General features: G+C 40.2%; 1 protein-coding gene across 3 annotated transcripts in view; it reads left to right on the top strand.

Annotated features, from left to right (window-relative positions):
- The window catches only part of PCDH15 (protocadherin related 15), a 1027345-nt gene that overhangs the window by 211772 nt on the left and 794334 nt on the right, over nt 1-21239 (top strand). For 2 of the 3 annotated variants that reach the window (XM_054831779.1, XM_054831776.1), the window contains one exon: nt 13180-13246. The gene's annotated coding sequence lies outside the window, so the exon portion shown is untranslated. Of the gene's footprint in view, nt 1-13179; nt 13247-21027; nt 21141-21239 lie in introns of those variants that run through there. The other variant, XM_054831775.1, reaches the window with a different exon arrangement.

Raw genomic sequence — 21239 nt, 5'->3', positions numbered from 1 at the left:
CTGCACTAGTGTGCTGGGAAGGGAGCTCTCACCACCATGCTGAAGGCCTTGAAGGAAGTGACACTCCTACATGGGGATAGTTGTCAGCTCAGCCAGTACTAGTCAGTCACTCTATTGATGTAAATTATACACGTGTGGTGCAGCCTCCAAAGGGAAATGGAAATCACAAGGCCGTAGCTGTGTCAAAACTTACCTAAATGCTTACATCTTTGGAGGGCATAAACCCTACAGTAAACATAAGGAGACTTCCAAGTCTCAGGTGTTCCTTTAAATGTGTCCCACTGGATGGTATGACCTGCTTGTCCATAAACTGTTGGGAAGGGGATGTTTTTCCTTCTCACTGAGTGTGCAATTAAAAGCAGTATGTTGCCAGGAGTATACTTGAAAACTCTAATGAAGAAATGATCCCTGGGACTACCAGCCCTAGAAGATCTAGGTACTAGCAACTGTGCCTTTGAGGGACATCTTTTCCTCTGGTGAGTTGATGGTTTCAAAGGTCTATGGCATGTCCTTCTTCACTAGAGGTAAAAAGTCACAAGGGATATGAGTCTGAAAGAAATAGTCTCCTCTAAGTTTTATTTAAACTCAAGAGAATTTAAAAGCTGAGATCTGTTACTTGGTTAAATACTTCAGTAGAAATGCCCTTTAAGAATGTAGATTACTTAATTGCTGGGGAGCTCATAGTGTATTTCCCCTTCTCTGAAAGCACCTGCCTAACAGCTGATCTGAGGCCAAGGTGTAGGCATTTCTTAGTTCTCTAGCATCAAAGGATCTGTTAGTATTTAATATTTTGTAACGTGTTGACTTGGATGATTCATATCTTACATTTTTTTACTGTATGGAACACTAAATGCCTGGTTTTTTACAAATTTTCTGGAAAACAGGATGGAAACAGTAAGAGAGCTCTTTTGTCAGACCCAAAGCTTTACTTTTGACCAGATTATCTCACCAAACTGTTTTCAATGGAAGAGAAGTCTCTCTCTGCTCACCTATGAAGCCTTCTTGCTCTAGAAATCTTCACAGAAGGGGAAAAAGGAGCTCCATTAAGCACTTTCTTGCTAACATCCTCCGAGTGATGATTTAGAATTACAGGGAAACTTGGGATAGTAGTTTGGAGGTAGATATGGCCATCTCTGTCTTGTTTTCTGTAAGTAGTTGTTCTGCTTCACATACTCCCTGTTTTTTCACTTGTGCATATTGCATGCAGAAGATGGGAAAAGGGTACATTTGGGTTTGCTGTATTAGTGTTACTCAAGCTAAGTAATTGAAGAATATTAACTTCCTTATTTTGGTCTAATTCTTGTTTTGATAGTTATGCTGAAGACTTAAAACTCTCTCTTGGCAATTCCAAATGATTCATCTTTCTCTCATTTCTTACTAACTTTTGCGTATTGCTGTTGTGTATGGTAAACTTTAGCTGTCTCTCTCCCGTGAGGGGCTGAAAATTATTCCTGTAAGGCATATACTTAGCAAATCCATTTGTAAAGTGCATTTGGGAAGCTCATGAATGTGTCAGGGGGTACTGTATAAATGGAAGATTATTCATTCACTGTGAATTTAGTTACACATTTTCTATGCAGTATAGATTTCCCTCCTTGGAAATAACCCAGAAAATGTCTGTTGGGGGGGAACCCACCTAAATTGGTGTCTGGTTTTTATCATGCATTCATAGAAATATAGATTACTGAATGGATTATCATGATTCTCTCACAGCATGCCATTTCTTGAATGATGCTAATACCTTGATGATTGATAGTCAATGTAGGTGGGAGGGCATTAATAGTAAATACCATTGTTTTATTTCCCTATCTATACATATATATTGTATTTTGCCAGAAACACATTTCTATAGCCTGGCTGTTTTTAAATGCTACCACGCTATAGTGCATTTCTTGATTCATTTCTTTAGAAATATAATTTGAGCTAAGTAATTTATAAATTAAAAAATACCTATATTTATGGCCTAATAAAATTTGCTTTAGCTTTGAATACAAAATTTTATGAGTAATCATATAGGTAGGTGCATACATTATATTTTGAAATGGCGGTAATTTACTGAAATACCTGTTTACATAGACAAATGTTAAAATGTCCTAAGTAATTGCCTTTGGACTTTCAGTCTTAAAAAACAACAACCTATTAATTCTAGTTTTTCATGTTCACTGGCTGTGTTAGTACTTTTTTGCATTTTTCTCTCTTTTCCTCTTAGGAACTTCATTCTATTTTCTGTTGCCTATTGGTCTTCCCTATGAATGTGAAATGTTAAAAATAAACAATGGCATGCTTTTCATTTATAAATTAAATTGCCCCTTTAGCATATAACTGTTCATTAGCCAGCCTATAATTAGTTCTGCAAGAGTCAATCTAAAACTTGCATACCTTGATGCACAGTTCATTTTGTTCTTCCCAGTTAATGTGTTTGTATAGAAACTACTGTAGGCCACTGCTGGCTTGTAGCAAGCCTAAATGTAAAGTAACCTCCAGTGTGGATACCCAGGGCAAAGGACACTGAGCTTTGTAGGACTGGCATTTCATCTCTGTCTTCAAACCTCTGTATTACCACTAAACCTTGTGGAGCTCAAAATCCTCGGTGGCCTTCTTAACAGATCCAGGACTTATCTTGCTTTATACTTGCATGAGAGTTAGTATGTTGAAATAAATATTGCTCAGCCCACCTGGTCTCTACATCGCAAACAGCTTCAGATCACCTTGAATTAGTCCCATTGAAATTATCCGTAAGGTTACTTGCATGAACAATGTGCAGGAATTAGCTTGAATTTTTAAGTGGGTATTTGCTATTTCAGTGCTTTATTAGTAACAGCTGGAAGTTACCCTTAAGAATTGGTGATGGTACTTGTGTTACTTAAGAAAACTGCTTTATGGTCTATAGTTGTCTCTATAGGTATCAAGCTGCAGAGCAGAGATGTGACTGTACAACACACATGGATCCCAATTCTGCTCTAAATTAAAACTATTTGAGTTTAGTATTTCTAGGCCATAGTTTTTCCAACACTACCTTTCAATACCTAAGTAAGTACAGATGGCAACCTGTCTGAATGTCCAAAAGGATGTGTGAAATTGTTCTTTAATGTCATCGCTTAATATTGGGTTGATTATTGTTCTGGCTAATTTGAAAATACGGCCTTCATTCAGAATATGTTATAGCCTCATTTATTTAGGGGAAAAGGAAAATTTTCCCTTCAGGAAAGTTTTCACACTAAGTACTACCCCCAATCTCCCTCCTGCCAAATGCACAAATTGCTGAAGACTTGGAAGCCAGAAACAAAAGGAGATCACAGGATGCCATTGAATTAATGAAAATGGAAGGGCTATTGTAATCTTATCTGTAATAAGCTAGAGTAGTGTGGAGTAAAGTAGGAGCTCTTCTGTGCTGACATTGTGATGATGACAGCATCTTCTAAAACCAGGATATTTTGCCTCTTAGGGCAGCTATGGAACTGTCAGAACTCAGGGTTCTTTTTCATTTTTTAATGGGAATTTCTCTTTCTGTCTGCATAGCTCTAAACCCAGTGACTGCTCCTTCATCCTTTCTTTCTACAGTGAGTATACACTGCAGCTGGTATTTCATAAAGGACCTGGGGTATGTGGAAGAATTTGGTCACCAAAGTGCTCAGCACAACCAGGGAAATAGCTTCCTCGGAGGTTCCTCCTGTATTTGAATCAGCCTTGGCCGTGTCCTGAGCTGTCCTGACCCACAGCAGCTGAGCCAAGCTGATGCTGGCAGAGGCTCTCCCGCTTAACTGCACTTGAATGTCCTTTTTGGATGGGTTGCTGCAGCGCTCAGGATGTGTGCAGGTTAATTCTAACTTCTCACAGACCAGATGACAGCCCCATGAAGGCAGAGAAGCATTTAGGATTATGAGGGCTAAAATTAACCTCTACACCCAGCCGGCAGGCTGTCTGTCAGGAAGCCCTGCAGAACAAGATTATCGCTTGTCCTCCTACCATTTGGAGGACATGAACACAATTTAGTGAACAGCTGCGGTGAGGAGAACAAATAGGTCTGGTAGAAAAGATTACTGTTCTGGTTACAGAAAAGTAGAAATTATTACAAAATGGTTTAATTACTTACAGATTAGGTTCAGTGAGTCTGTTCTTTAGCTAACATTGAACCCCCTTTACCCACTGAGGTTCAATAAAGGTAATTGATAATGGTGTTTGGCCCAAGATATTAATTTGATCCAGTGAGTCTCACTTATGTTTTCGAATCTGATCATTCAGTTGGCATTCTGGGTTACATAGTAAGCAAAAATGTATTTCACCCAACACAGAGAGGCTTCAATAAAAATTTATCATGGAGGTCTGTAAGCTTTCAGACTGAGAAGAATGTAAATGGTTATTAAAAGCCTTATTTGGTCAAATGGGGAGAGAGTTAATCAGAGCAGTGGAAGGTGGCCTGGAGTACAGCAAAGTACTGTTTCCTGTCCAAATGGCTGTGTCTATACAAAAGAAGATTTATTTTTTTTTTTACTAAGATATTTCAAAAGGTCTCATTCTCAAAGCAACTGTTAATTGTACCTTAGCAGGCTGACTGTGTCAGGCAACAGCTTAGGTATGCTGTAAACAAACAGTTGGATCTATTGATACTTGCCCATCGGTATCAACTTCTCTGAGGATAAGCGATACATCTAAGAGTTCAATGGACCAAGCCTGTGATGCACAGCTTTAAAATGGGATAAAAAGGACTTGGCAATTTGGAATGTGTTTCCTACCCAAGTTTGGGTTTTTTCCGTCTCCGTAGACTTTGGACCACTGCTGATTATCTCATTTTATATATTAGTTTTTACTCAATTTTTTCTACACGTCTTTAGTGGATAACAAATGCTTCTATAGATTTAGTGAACTCAATAAAGTAGATTTTCATCAACATACTTGATTGAACTTACCGATGTTGTCAGGGAACAAAATGTTAACCTCTTTCCGAGAAGAGCAAGACAAATGAACAGGACTGCCTTGCAAGAGGTCTCCAAGAGTGCAGAGACTGCTGAAAGCTTCCTCTGAAGCTGGGCCAGTTGCCTCAGAATTAGAAATAACCGTTAAGTAAATTAACGCTATGAAGAGGTAGGATGCAGTATGGATATTGTTGTGAGGTGAGAGAGCTGTGTAAACATTTGCCTGTTGTGAGATAGTACTGATGGACTGGGGCAAGCATTGGACTCTTCCCTCTTTATAAACTGGTATACCCATGCTTCTGTGTGCTAAAAAGAAAGCCAGATTCCTGGTGGAAGCATCTCCAAACTAGTAAAGGTATCGGTAATCAAATAAACAAAGGCAACTTTGTTGGAGTATATGGGGGATGAAGGATTTTTTGGTTATATAAATCTTACGGAAAATATCCTGCTAGTAACTCTTTTTGTTGAGTTTTATATTGTTCGCACACTATAATGCTACCTTTATTTTCTGTGTGGCATTATTACTATTTATTTAATGCTTACACATAGTCATGGAAAAATTACTTACCATATACTTCCTTACAATATTTATGTGTCTAATTTCACTGAAGCCTATGAGACTGTTTTCTTATAAATTAACATTATTTCTTCTAGATAATAAAACATCACATTTCTAAATAGACAAGAACTTCACATTTCCACATAGACTCAAACTTACTGAGTCCTAAAAAGTGTTTGATGTTCTATAGACATAGCTACTTAGCTTGAATAAAACCATGAAAAAATACACTGTTAAATTACAGTAATGTAAGTTAAACGCTCAAAATAGATAAACTGCAGCTGTAATCTGTGTAGACCCGGCATGGTACAGAAAAGTAGTGTGGTTATTTCAAATGTGTGTAGTACAGCTATGGTTTTTAGTGATTAATCTAGCTAAAATAATAAAACCAAACATAACTGATGACTATAAGCAATAAATTTCAGGCATCACATGGTGAAAAGAAGCTATACATTCTGGGCCGAAGCATCCTACTCTTCGGAGGCAAACCTGACTCTTTCTAGCTGTCCAGCCAGATTTATTGGCTACAACACAAGTATTTAATGAACCTTAACAAAACACTCAGCAGCTTACCACTGTTTTTATGAAAACGTGTTGCTCTAAATTTTGAATCCCTATTATGTTTTGGGGTTTTTTTTAATTGACTTTTCAGTATCCTGGTTTTTAGTAGTTCTTCCCAATTCTCAACTTCTGGGCCTCATCACAAACCCTACTTAGTTTTTGGCTACTGCTGCACTCATTATTCAGCAAGTTAGCATTGCAGTAAGAACTGTTCCCTTGGCATGGTGTAAATGTCTTGCTTAATTTAAAAAATTAATAGGATAGCATGCTTTACCCATCAAGTATAATAACATGGAGGAGAATGTTTCCGACTGAATGTGCCTACTACCTACAATTAAGGTACTTCTTGTTTTGGGCTCAAATTATCAAAAGTAAGAATCTAGGAATTGTAATATTACATCAGCCTAACGGTTTGTCCAGTCCAGAATCCTGTCTCATGCAGTTTGCTGAATCAGATGCATTTTAAGAGAGATGCAGAAAGCGCCCCACTATGTAATTTGTCCATTTTTCCAGCTTCTACTTGGTGGTACTTGATTTACTTCCTGGAGCATGAAGATTTGTCTCCTCATGTTTGCAAATTTATAATGATCTGATGTAACATAATTTCCCTATAAATGTAATTTAAGCAAAAAATTGGCTAACTTGTTTTCAAGAATGTCTTTCAGCTGTGAAATCTTCAGACTAACTTTTTGTTACATAAAATTATGTTCTCTTATGCCACTTTCAAATTAATTGCTTCCAGTGATCCCTTGCTCTCCTGTCATGAGTGGTATCTTGCTATGACCAATTTTGTTTACGTATCATTCATTAGCTTATGTATCTTTATTTCCCCTATATTTATCTCTTAGCTAAATATTTCTAATCTATCATTTTTCCTTCATTATGTCTGTGATAAATTTTACTGCTGTATCATTTCACACTATTTCTTTTTTAATAGGGAATGACCAGAAATTGACAATAATGGAACCATCTTGCTGAGTTGAATTAGTTGTATAATGGCTTACCAAGGCTGGAATTCTTGGAGGTTATTTCATTTCAAACACACCAGCGAATGAAAGCCCTTGGAGGACACACTTGTGAACGATAAGGAAACAGCTATAGGAAGAGAGAACTGTGAGTTAGGCTTTCTAGATTGCTGTTCTATGGACATACTTTTAGCACTTTACATTGAACAGGAATTGTCATAACTGTTCCTTGGTTAGGGACTTCAGTGCAGGGCTCTTCACCAGTTTAGCAAGCAGTGTACTTCTTACATGTTGTTGTCGTTCTCTGTGGATCAGTCAATCTTAAATTCCCCTTTTCTTTTTTTCTGATTTTGTTTGTTTGTTTTTTGCTAACATAATGGAAAGTGGTATGACTTAAAGAGCTGGAAGATATTGTCTGCCCTAGGACAGTTGTGTAGCCTCTGTTTAGGGGAAGTGGAAGATGTCATTTTGGACCCTTTCACAATAAGTTGGGCAGAGAGTTATATTCTCCCATAGGCACCTCTCATAAAAAAGAGCTTACCATCACCACCAGCACTTAACACGTATATATTTAGATGAAAGTTCCTTCAGGTGATGTATGTAAGCAAACTTGGTCTTGTTAGCGTTGAACCTGTTGGCATAGGTTCAGAACAGACCTTCCAGGAAGTTTAAATATGGGGACACCCTAGTTTGAATAGACCAACTGGATTCTCATACAACACCAAACTTCTTAGTCCCATTGAGACTTAGGCAGTTCGTGCAATAGCAGAACTCCAAGTCTGTAATACCGAACACCTTGAACTCAACCCTTACGATTAATTGTGAAAACTCTCCTTTCACCTTCTCGGAACCATCATCTTGTTTTAATTTTTAAGTAGAGTTTAGAACTACTGCAAGATTTATTTTCCAGAAAAGGTGAGTGAAGAGGCAGAGATAGGAGTGGATGCTCTACTGGTGATACAAATTAAGTGTTCAGAGACTACATAACTGCTTTTCTGTTTTCTTGGGTGAGCTGATAATGCTGACTATAATAGTGAGGTTTGAGGCATTGAAATCCCAAGGACAGTGAAGGAGAACGAATGTTCAGTGAAGAAATAGAGCTGTCATAGTGCCTACACCTCCATGCTCTCCTCTGTATTTGCGTGCTGTTACCAGGGTTTGGGAAATGTGTGGTACTTCACATGAAGATAAGAGTCAGCATTGTCGGTGAGAGAGGGGACAACTTGCATTGAATTTTTAGAAGGCTCTCAGGCACTATAAGGCAAAGAAAGCTTGCCCCATGGTGTCTGTAAATGCTCTTCTATTTGTGCTAAACAGTGGGTGATTTTCCATCTAATTTGTCTGTAAAAGAAATGCAGTTAACAGTAATGTTTTTGTCATATCCTCAAATTTCTATTTAAGTTTTGCTTACATTTGCATGTGCTGTTATCTTGTCTCTATTCAGTCCTAGACAAAACCAAGTATTTTATACTCAGACAGTAATACTGCATGCAAACAGCCATTCCCTAACAATTTCTGCCAGTCTAAACTTACCTGAGACAGGATGAGCTGATCATTTGAATTGAGCTTGTCCAAATACTTTACTGCATTGGTGAGACACTGGATACTTCAGTTAGTCAAGATTTAGCCAGTTCTTGACATCCAGCTTTGTAACTCATCAATACGTAATGTAAGTCTTCAAAGGTCAATCTCACAACACTGAAAATCTATCTTCTTGTGTTGCAAATACACAAGTGACACAAATACACGTGCCAGCCTAGTAGGCATTAGGGACAATGTCACAGTTAGTTTAAGAAGATTCTTGAATAAGGATTCTTCAGGGATGTAGTTGGTTGTCAATGGTAGTGATAAAAGATTCTTAAAGGCTGTGAAAAGTAGTTTCAAAAATGAATTAATTGTTTAAATTGTTTAATCCACCTAAAATCCCATCTCTGTTTGTCCTGATTAAGAAAAATAAATGACCTGTTTAGATTTTTGGTTTGGGCTCTTATCTCTGTTGTGCCCATATAAATCAAAGGTATCTTCAGTGAGACTATTATGGATTTATACTGATGTAAAAAAAGATTAGTATTAATCTGGCCATCAATCTATAAAGGGAAAATGCCATGGGTTGTGTTTCAAATGTTTATATCAAGGGCGTTCAGCATTTAATAGTGGAGAAATAATTATGGAAGACAGTAAGTGAGTGCTTTTAAAGAATGGCTGGAGTAGACCAGAGCTAGCATGGTTGAGCGTGATACGATAAATACCAAAGATTGCTCTTCTCCCTCAGGCTAATGTGAAGAAGAAGTCACCAGAGGAACGAGACTCACCTTTTTGGCCATTAAACATTACACTTTTCTCAGAGTAAAGGTTATTAGCTTTGTGGTCCTGGCAGAATTCCATTTTGCATAATTGTATTCTAGCTCCTCAGTTGCTTCTGTTCGTGGCTGAGGGAGTCTCCACTTGCTGTCCTAAACTGCTAGGTGAAAACTATTGTGTGACATTTACTGCTAGTGAATAATTGGCTTTGACAAGGTCTTCAGTGGAATATTTTTGGAAACTGTTTCAACTTTAATGGGATGCCCATTCGTCATCTAAAAGATTTGTCCTCTGTTAGACCTTTTATAGTTATGCAACATGTGTTTCTTGTCATGAAAGTCACTTACCTAACTTTCACCCCTCTGTTAGACTAAAACATTCCAGTAGAGTAAAACCTTGTCTTTATTCCCAGCTTTATTCTCCCTCGTTTGGTGGTGCAGTCTCTGTGCTAGGCTGCGCCAGCTGTGCGCTCCACAACAAGGAGTTGTAGGACATTGGGATTTCTTCTCACAGCTTGCTGGGCAGCTTGAAGGAAGCAGAGATTTCAAAGTTACAATCCTTTTAGGGCAAATAGAGAATCTGATAGTCTTTCAGGTTTCTCCAGCACATGGCATTGCGCCTTGTGCAGAAGTGCCCCTAAGTAATAAGGGAATGCAGGTTGCTACCATCATGACACTGTAGTATGATTTTATTAGCTATTTCATAACTTACTTGGTACTGAATATAGATGACTTTGTGTGGAACTGGGCAATAGTGAGTCAACCCTTTTGTGCTTGAGTCCAGCACTGTACCATAGAAATATAAATATTGTAAACCAATGTGATTCCATTTATAGATTAATATTGATACATCAAAATACCAAGAAACTGAGATTCTATTCTATCTTTTGGGAAGCCTTGGACATGATTTGGTGCAATGGTACCATAGTTACGATTTATTTTTAGTGCACCTTTTTCTAGCTTCCATCAACAGCACAGAAGAGCAGCTTTATCCACCCAGAGGGTGTGCTTTTGAACCTTTCAGGTATTTTGATTCTGGGAGGAAATGGTAGAGTGTCTACCCTAACGACTTCCCACGTGTGCCAGAATGGTCTTGTCTAATGAGTCTCTGTATTGAGACTGCCTGTGGTTTTCCATAAAGCAGTGCAGCAATGAGATTGCATTTGCTTAAACCAGGGGAAGGTTATTACCAAAGCTGCAAGTGCCTCGTCTCTAGCATAACTGTAAAGCCCCTGTAGCACAGTTGTCTGTGTGTGTCTTGTTAGGAATGAGGGAGTAGGGCTACAAAACATGTCTAGTCTGTCTGTTCATGGTTCTGTCTTTTCTCTTACAAAGTGTCTGCCTCAGTTTTTTTTTTTTTTTTTTCAAGATTATCAGGCTTTATTTCAATTCCTGGGAAAATGCTGGAGCAAGCCATCCATCCTTGTAATCTCCTAGAATTACAACATCCAGAAGGGATTTGTCTTGAGGGAAAAAAAAAAAAAATCAGATTTAGCTGATCTCATTTCCTCCTGAAACTGGGAAACGATTCTCATGGCTAGGGCAAACACAGTAGGTATTCTTTTCTGTCTTATGGGGAAGTATACTCTAAATGAAACTACCGAAGAATAGATACAGACCTGGTTAGATAGCCATACCTGAGAGGAGTATCAAGAGAGAAGGGTGCTGTGCATGAGATCTGCAGAGCTTTGTGCAAGGAGCCAGTTCTGTTCAGTGTTTTCATTACAGACCTGGATGATGGCATAAACAGAACACTTACTATATTTATTTGCTAGAAGGAACTGCAAGTAGGTTGTAAGACATGGTGAGAATAAGAAATTACTGTATAAATTGAGTGGTTTAATGAAAAAATAGGATGAAATTAAACAGGGCATGATGTAACACTCAAGTAGGAATAACTAACTGCACACAAAGATGTTGGGAGATAGCTGGCCAAATAACAGGTCTGTAGAAAAGGAGTTGAGGGAAGCAATCGATCACAAGTTGAACAGGAATCAACAATATCGTGCTCTTCCACAAAAAAATCACACCAGGGTATACAAAAAGAAATACAGTTTGCAAGATGTGTAAAACTATCTTCCCAAGTTAATCAGCATTGGTAGTATTGTGTCTGATTTAAAGCAAACAGAAAGAAAATAATTGAAGACTAAAAGTGGAATTTGAGATGCAAATACTTACAAGACCACAATGAAAAACAATGTGAAGTGTAGTAGAAACAAACACTTGATGACATTGTTGAGCAGCTAAGTGGTTTGGATCATCACTCTGTGCTACTGGTAAGAGTAGGCAGGTCCTACTCTAGACTGGCTGTTTTCCAGAAATTGAGGTGCAAAATAAGGAGATACTAGAAAAAAGATACTGATTTGCAAATGCAGTAATTTGCTCCGTTCCAGGAGCTGAATTATGAAATAGATGAGCTAATTAAAAAAAAAAAAACAACAAAAAACCCACAGTTTTTTGGGGGGAAGGTGTCCATTAAAACCAGCAACTGCATGCATTTTAAAAAAAAAAAAAAAAAAAAAAAGTTGTAAAAGTTATTTGGGGAATTAAAAACCTCTAAGATTTACACCTGGCCCTGGCAAGCAGGACAAAATGTTAACTCACAATAGCTACTAGTCCTATAAAAGGTCTAGCCAGGATAGATTCAACAAAGGCATAACTGTGCCACCCCTCCCTCCAGCCACATAAGTGAAGTAGGGGATGTAGAAGCAACACCTGATGTAATTAAATGAAGTATTTAAGGGGCCCTTCGTACGGCCTCCAGAAGGCTGTTAGAGATACTATCTAATCACAGTGCAAGGCACAAAGTCCTTTTTTGGGCTGGAAACTGTGTAGGAGATGAAAAGTAAGAAGGTACATTTTGGGTAGGTTTCAGTCGGGAAAAAATAAGAGCAGGTGTTCTCTTGTTTGATGTATTTATTAATCTCAAAATACAGACCTGTACTGAAGCACAAAAATTCGTGAAAGTTCTGGCCTGACTTGGGCCAGAGTAAGGAATTTTAAAAAAGCCATAAACAAAAAGGTGAGTAAACAATGTGCAATGTTGACAAATGCATTACAAAATGTTCAAAAGGACAGCCATACCTAGCTGTGTCTTTTGGTTACTGTGGTTAAGAGATGCCCATTCTTACAGTTGACAACACAGGAAAAGAGTGCTCTTGTCCTAGTACCTCTGAGTCCCCAACCTGTATAACTGTGTCCAGTGGCCTTGGAGACAGATTACAGTCTTCAGCAGAGAATAACATACGTTTCTCTGGGCCCCTAGTGGGATGGCTTCAGTCTGCTGCCTCACTTAAAAGTGGTGATGCTGCTAATGCTTTGCTACAGGTATTGGCAGGCCAAAGATCCCCTCCTGGGATCCAAGTGAGTACTCCCAGAAAGGACATTCTTTCTGTTCAGAAAGAACTCCTCCTCCACAGAATCTGGAAATGAGAGGCGGTGTATACAGGACAGGGGTGACAGGGCATCCATCTCTTCCAGGTGTCTCAAGGGCTTTTACTTAGGCCTGTGTGGGGAAAGACCAATCATGATACAAGAAATTCTGCATGAAAAGCAGTCATGCCATACTGCTGCTGCTAAATGGTTCCCATGATTATAAACATACTTCTGACATGGGGGCAGCTTCTGGCATCTTCTCACAGAAGCCACCACTGCATCCCCCCTACTATCCAAACTTTTCCACATAAACCCAGTACAGTTGCCTTTTCAATCTTCTGTATTACAGTAAAGGTTTTACATCTCCTGCTTTCTTGAATTGAAGATAGTGGCATTCTGGTGATAGCTGATCACCCCCAAATACTGTGCTGGACCTTATACCAAGATTTCTGAGTATTTTGGAGTAGATTATAATAGGCCTGACTCTTTCTTTCCCATTTGTACAGGTCAGGACATACTCTTCAGATTACAAGAAGGAATGATATTTGGGTTATGCGGGAGTAAATTCCTTAGGTAAGTAAAAAAAATACTTTATAAATTTGCATCAATTATTGTTTACGTGTCACAACTCAGAGAAGTTTCGCTGCATTTAGAGGTGGGGGAGACATGCATGCAGCTTTCTTCCCCAACCTGAATCTGCCTACCTTTGGGTTTGCTAACAGAGAAATCAACAGAAATACCAAAATGCTTATGTTGAGATCTCAGTTGTGGCTGTGCTTGTGTTTCCTCCTAGGACTGCTCATTTCCCATCTGCTTAACTTAAGGGCTTAGTCCATATGCCTCAGACAGTCGAAGCTAAACATGTTTTTCCCAGGCACTGAAGGCATGGACTATCCCAGGCATGCCCTAGCAGCCTGTCAAGGCTGGTGTGGAAGATAGGAAAAAATAACATTCAGCCTATTTTGTTAGAAATAATGTGGGGAACATTAAATGACAGCAAGTCTAGATATACCGTATGCAGGGAGCTGCAAAGGTCAAACACCAAACGGATGTATAAAAAGGGCTTCTGAAAAAGAAGAGAAAAATTTACATTTCCTGTAAATAATCCTGAAATATTTTAAAACCACTCTGAAATGTTAGAACAACCTGGAAGGCAGGTGAAGGTCAACATATTCAAATGCAAACTGAAACACAGTTCTCTAAATGACCAGTGTGATGGATAGGAATGCGCTTACCCTTCTGTCATTGGATCTGGAGGGTGAAAGTTACCTGTGTGTCTCTGGCCTTTCCAGAAGGTTTGGCAGAACTGAGTAGACCATTGGATAATGGTGGAAATTACTACTTCAGTAGGTGATGGTGAGTGTTTCTAGACATTGTTTTAAAATACTGAATACAAATTTCAAAATATTAAATAAACAAGGGATAATGTTTTTCAAAGTTTTTATATTTTATTTGCAAGTAACTTAAAAAGCTATACAAATGTGTTTATGAACATCAGATAAAGAAAAGTTCCCATCTAATAGTAAAATGATGTAAGCACTAAACTTCTATTGACTTTGAAGAGTATATAGGCATTTTAATTGTTGTTACTGTACGCATCCTGCATTTGTGTTTTAACTTTGTAATTTAGTTACTGGTAAGGTGTGATCACTCTTGATAAATGTGTTAACAACTAAGCCCTAAAAAACCTGCTGAGTGTGTTCTAGAAGCTGCTAATTATCCTTAGTTGTTGTTAGTTTTAGTACCAGTCCGAGATACTCAACTCTTCACTCCAGTATTTTCTATGCGTAAGAACAGAAACCTTATTAGTGTTAACTTTCAAAAAAGTACGCCTGATTTTGACAGCTGTCCCTAGGCACTGCAGAAGAGTAGGGAAGTAATGGTCGCTGATGCAAATCAGCCCTTTTCCTGGGAGAGGGATCAGAAGCTCTGGGTGAAGTGCATCCCATGTGCGATGAGCTTTCCAAACCTTCCCTCTGTGCAGTATCACGTTTTGGAAAAGGGGGACTATGTGCTGTACTTGTTAAGAATCATAAATACTTTCTTCCTTGTACAAAAGGCTTTATATTTGCTATTATCCAGTCTTATTTTCTGGTTCAAACTACGATGCTTTCTGAGCACAGCATATTTATTTCAGATGATCAGAATTTACCCTTGTAAGAGACTCTGACAATGTTTTTTTAGAGGCTGAAGCACCTATGTTGTTTTCCATGATCCTTTGGAAGTTGGCAGGGAAGAAAATCTCCAGAAACAGAGAAAAGCATTTATTACTTTATGAAATTCTGTTCAGTTCTGGCTGAGATCTAAACTTGGTAATTTCTCTTTTTAGCACTTGATTTCTTAGCAAAATGCTGGCAGTTTGTCAAAACATAAACAGTCTAACCTGGCGCACTGTGCTGCCAGGAATAACGGCATCTCGCTCTGGCAGGGAGACAGTCTCTGCAGGGAACAGAAAGTAAGAGTCTTGGGTAGACTGGACTTTTGATGAAATATTCTTAACTATTCCAATGATTAAACCAGTGAATAACCTCAATACCCCATTTCCCAGTCAGGACAAAAATCTCTTCTCTTTGGCAGGTGATGTAGTTACTCTTGTTGTGTGGGGTTTGTACACAGCTGGTGATAGATAACTGGGAACTGCTGTGATTTCGCTTTCCCCTTGTTCTCACTTGAAGAAAAGACAGGAAAAACAGCAGTCCTCTCTTCTTTATGTTGGTTTTCTTGTGCTAAAAACTGCTTCAGATGTAGAGTCAGGCACTCAAAAGTTATGAAAAGCCAGAATGACAGTCATCGGTATAACCTTTTAATGCAGCTTCTGTGTGCATATTCATTATGATGTAATCTGTAATTAAGGCACTTAACTCTCTTGCCAGCTCCCTCACATACTAGTATCTAGATGTAAGTATATATATGTGTGTGTCAGGAAGATTCTCGGTTCTTGTGTAGAAATCTGAAGGTGCATGGAGAAGAGAACAATGAAGGGGATTGTTGAAAGAGAAAGCATCATCCTATGATGAAGGAATGAGAAGAATTCTCTTTTATCCCTGTTTATGCTGCAGTCTTTGTGCGTATTGCTGAGCAAGCCACTTCAACCAAAATACCTTTTGTGGCTACTCTCTGTGTTTATCTCATCTCCTAGACCCCTCAGGCCTAATGTGCAGAAGTGCTGAGCATTCACAGCTGCAAATGAAATCAATGGGAGGCATGGTCACTCAGCATTTCTGGAATTAAGGCAGAGTGGATTGGGTATCTGGACGTGGGGAGGAGATTAGGTTCTAGGTGCCAACCTTTCATCTGCAAATGATTTACAGCATGGCCTCTGGCATGAGTTGTTTGGGTTTTTTGTCTTAGTGTCTCTGTCATGGACATAGTACATCTTGCAATAAATGTAAATTAATTCATGCCTGAGGGACACTCCCAGTGAAAAATTCCCCAAATAACACAGGTGAAATGAATACCTTTTCTATGCATAGCAGATTTTGGATGGTATTGAGGATACAGTATTCATGTAGATGTATACTGTACACAGTATACGCGTCACACACATATATGTGCATACACACACAGGCACAGAGACTCCTAGTTGAATATATATGTGTACATATTAAAAAATGTAAAGGTAGCTTTCTGATGATGATAGAAGAGTTCAGAATAGCAAATACTTGGATTGCCTTTACAAACTTCCAATTACGAGGTGTTACTAATTTTTTTAACAAGACCTCTTCTAACTCAGCAGATTTGATGGCTCCCAGTCATCGTGAACATGCTGCTTAATGCTTTTATTTAGAAATGGATTTGAAAATGTATTCTTAAACTTGAATGGGAGCTGGATAATATCTCTTTTTCCTGAATAGATGTCATTCTTAATTCAAGGGTTAAGGTGGAGAATGTTTATTAGCGACCAGGTACAGTCATTGCCCTTTGTCCAGCTCTTTGTGAAGCTGTCAGACTTAACTAGTAGAGGCTGCTTCAACCACTCCTCATGTTACATCTGTGAGTATTTTCAAATGGCTTAAATTAACTTCAGGAAGGCAGGATGGGACGCAGATGGTTTTAAAAACAAATAGACAGGAATGCACAATTAAGGGTGAGGGTTGGAGTCATAGAAGATAATGCATCTTTCTAGTGGACAATTGAATTGTATCAGTGGACTTATTCTGGATTTATACCTGGAAATGTCAGACAAGAAAATGGCCTGAAATGGACTAGCACATGAAGGAGCTGGACCTGCTTGCACTGAAATCAATATCAAAATTTCTATTCATTTCAATAGCATGAGGAGATGATGGATTAGGAGAACTTAATTTGGGGCTTTGGGGAATTCTATTCACAACTTTAATTGTATTTATATAAAATGCACATTGATCCTTGAACAAATTCTCAGTACAGCTGGCCATTGAAAAAAAAAAAAATCAGAATGTTGCAAGTGTCTCTGCACATTCTTCCTATGATTAACTGTTCTTTAGAAGAGAAGAGAATGTAGGGATGTAATAGTAGGTATTGCCCTGTTTGCAGTTATTTTGAGTAGCAAAACAGATTAAGCAGAGGATTAAGGCATGAGCTTAGTGAATGTAGCCATATCTAAACAAACAGTGGCGAATCTGCTCTTTCACTCTGAATTTTAAGATTAAATAAATAGCAGAGTCGTTTATATGTGGGCACATGCAAATATTTAATTAATGGGGTCTTGACACTTTAGCTTGTAATTCCTACTCTCTTATTAAAATCATCCACCAAATTTTGAAGTAGAAATTAAATCTTTCTCTAATTAAAAGCATTACTTTTCAAAGAAGATTGTGTACTGTGACAAATACTTCTGAATTCTGCATTAGTACAAAAGCTCCTGAGTTCTCAAATTTGTAGATCTTCTGTGTAAGCAAACAAGATTCTCTGCTAAAATCTCTGTGACTCATCTAATAATGGTGGCAAGCAATACCTGGCTAGTGCAACAGCCGGCTTGAATGTTGCTATACATTTTCCTTGTACTGAACTTAACCTCCCTATGCTTTCTTTTCTTCCTCCAGTAGTTAATTTGAAGAATTTGGATGTTTAAGAAGCCTGAGAGAAGGGAAATATGGCACGGGGGGGGGAGAGAATAAAAGTCATTACACAGGTTTTCATTCACCTGTGTGCTTACAAATGGTGCTGAGGCATGAACTGTGAGCTTATTTCCATAGTGCACATTGCCATGTAAATATTTACAGGATTCCTGTAAAGCACCAGAACATAACAGGGGTTAAATTCACGGTCTTATCACTTTTGTAGGGGAGAGGAACATAAGAAGGCTCCATCTCAATCACTAGGAGTTTTGCTTTTGACTTCAGAGAAGGGGTGGGATGAAATTCCGGACTCAGCTGCAGCTGGGAGATTTAATCTGGATTTACACAGGTGAAATTGAGAACAAGGGATCATGGGGTGGCTGAGCAAATTTAACTACTCCTGGCAGCTGAAGGGGATGGTCCTGCACTACCTGCATGGTCTGCTCATTTCTGACCTGCTCAACAATGGTTTTGCTGCTTATCTGACTCCTCAGTGATCCTACTTGGCTTGTTAAAGATGAAGGAAACTCTGCTTTTCTCTGCCAAGTTAGTTTTCTGCTGATTTAATGAGTTGAAGTGGCATGCCACAGGGTCAAGCAAAGTTGCTGCAAGGAAAAGAGCAGAAACTTGTGGCTTGGGAGCTTGGGGAACTTTTCTTTTGTAGCAGAGCCACTTTAAATAGCTGTCATCACGTATTCCCACCTATGTCACTTGCTCTTGCTCTCTGCAGCTGCACCATTGCAATGGTTTCTCCGTAGGGCTGCTGCAAGAAATGACATCAGGAAATTGATCCATGCTAAACTCGATCTAGGAAAAAAAAGCGGGTATTTTTAACCTGAGTCATTTCCCCATGGTGGCATGGAAGACTGACTTTTTAAGCCAGCCCTGAAAAAAAGCCAACTGGACAGAATGTGTTTTCTGAGCAATGCCCTACTCATGTTTTCATGTGAGCAAGTGTGGTGGGAATAGAACCAGCATTGGGGTTGCTGGAGTCTCTGGCCAACCTCAGTCCTCTTAAGATTTTATTGTTAAATAATCATTCTTTGCATCCCATACTGAGTGGAGGATTCCGGCCTGGCCTGCTGTGTTCATCATGGGCTTAAGCTAATATTCACCTAAAGACAGGGACAAAATTTCAGTGTGGGTGGTTTAGGTTGTAAATCTTGAAGAAAAAAATTAATAATGGCTGAGCCCCCAATTCTGCAGGCTGCCAGTCCAGCCTGTTTGAGATTTTTCTTGAGATAGTTCACCAAAAATCTCACATTTAAGCCTGCAAAGCTTATGTATTAAGGAAATGCTCATATTTAAAGCAAATAAACGCTACCCCAAGAGAGCTGATGGGCCTTTATTGAAGTGCATGAGGACCTTTACAAATATCTCGTTTGTAAAAACAAATGTGCAAATACAATTGGCAGAAGCCTAAACAACACTTCTGGTAATGAGCTGACGCTATCTTTCCCCTTCAGCTGCTATAATTAATATTCATTTTTACTTCATGAAAATCATCCCCCTAATTAACTTTGCAGCCCATGCTAGCATCCCCAAACTAATCCCACTCGTAGAGTTCATACCTGCGGCATCTCACTGCTATTTCTATTTCAATTAAGTTTGCAGGTTGTTTTTTTCCCCCCAACAAGGCAAAGTAAAGTAAGTGTATAGTCTTTGTGCGCTCCTGTATGCCGATGAGCCTCAGGTTAGGAAGCATAGGCAACGTCCACGAAGCGTGTTTCTTGCTTAAAAGTCCGCCACGGCGGGTATTTAAAGCCACGGCCGGGAGTGCTGAGGCAGAGGGCGTTTTGCCTGTGGGACTCGCCGCACCGGGCGGGCAGGCAGGAGGGAAGGTGGTCGCAGCAGCCCGCTGTCTGCGGCTGCAATTCACCGGCCCTCCGAGCCGAGAGGGGGGCACAATCCGCCCGCGTTTGACAGCCCTGCCGCCTCGCCTCGGCAGCGCTCGGCTCGGCTCCCACCCGCCCGGCTTTCCGAGGCCCCAGCGCTGAGCGGCGGGGAAGGCCGGCCGGGGTCCGCCGGGTGGCGGCGCCGCCCCGCGGGAGCGGCTGCAGCTCGGTAGCGCCGTGGCGTTGAGCGGCGGCGCGTTTGCCCGCGGGGCTGGAGCAGGAGGCGGCTGTGGGGAAGCGCTGCCCCGCCCCGGGCTGTGTCGGAGGGCACCGAGGCGGAGGTGAGGGGCATGGGGGGGTGGGATAGGGGAGCCCCGTGGTGGGTCAGTGGACCTTCATATCGAGGCCGCCCGGCTTGGGGAGCCGGAGCCCTGCGCGGGAAGGAGTAAAGTCATTTACCCCAGTAGCTCCCGGCACCAGTTTGGGGGCAGCGAGTGCTGCTGGGGTGAATACTGCTTAAATGGCGCTGTTCAGGGGAGAAGCGTTTTAATACAGTAATAGTTGGCGGCATCCCGTTTGCCAGGGGAGACCTCACATTAAACTCTTGGCTCCTTTTCTAATATCCAGCGTGTTTAAGCTACTGAGTACTCTAGAAATTTAGTCTGAATCCTTCTGAAGGCTGGGTTTAGTTATTAGGATTCCAAACGAATTAGCAGGCTCACCTGAAAAATTTTGGGAAACTAAGATTTTACTCAGCTTCTGTGCAGAAAATTTGTGGTTCATAAATCTACTTTAATGTTTAGACCTGAAATGATATTGAGACAGTAAAGATTTACATGGTTATCTTCACTTGAAAGGTCAGGAGTTATTATTTTCCTTTTTAAAAGGTTTTATGGAAAGCTGTTGGTGGTTTAGCTGATGGAGTTGCCTGCAGCAGTTTAATGAGGGAGGAGCACAGGTGAACCAAATAAAGGGATTTGAAGGCAAGAGGGGAGGGGAGCTTGGTGTGATTAGAGGCAGACTCGGGTCTTGTGTTCACTTGGGTAACACTGCTGAGGAAAGCATTCTTCCAGGGGCGTCTGTCCTGTCCCATCTGAGAGATGAGTAGAGGGGGCAGTGTGAAAAAGTGAACGTCTGTATTTGAAACCAGCAGTATTTTAGCTGCTCGTCATTCGTGAGTGGTCTTTCCCTTGCATTGGTGCTAAATAGCTGAATCAATTTGGAGTTTGTTTGCTAAGAAATTAAGGTATATGCTTCTTTAAGGTAACACCTAGAGGTTTGCCATTGCAAAATCTCTTGTGTTCCTGCAGCAGGGGCAATTCGCTACAGCTTTGTGTGGGACCTTTTCAGGGGACGAGTGCGAGCCTGCAGCAGGGCTAACCCTGGAATGCCAAGAGCAAACTGGACAGCCAACAGGTCCCCACGGTGTTGATTCACCACCTGAAACTTTTCACGTTGAATTCAGATTGGTGGTAGCTGCTGAGACATTCATCCTCCCAGGAAAAAGGCCTACAGGTGGCATTCGGAGATAAAGCACCACCAGCAAATACACAGATTTGGCAGTCGATGTGCGTCGGTCCGGAGTTGGGATCAGTAAGTGCCGAGAGTGATTTTGGCGGAGGTTTTCTTCCTGGTGCGAGGGAGCATCTCCCCTCACGGCCGAGGCGGAGTGCGCGGAAAGGGAGCTAAGCG

This window comes from Grus americana, chromosome 7, assembly GCF_028858705.1.
Source record: "Grus americana isolate bGruAme1 chromosome 7, bGruAme1.mat, whole genome shotgun sequence".
NCBI lineage: Eukaryota > Metazoa > Chordata > Aves > Gruiformes > Gruidae > Grus > Grus americana.
The sequence above is the reverse complement of the archived record's forward strand: the minus strand, read 5'-3'. Positions and strand labels throughout refer to the sequence as shown.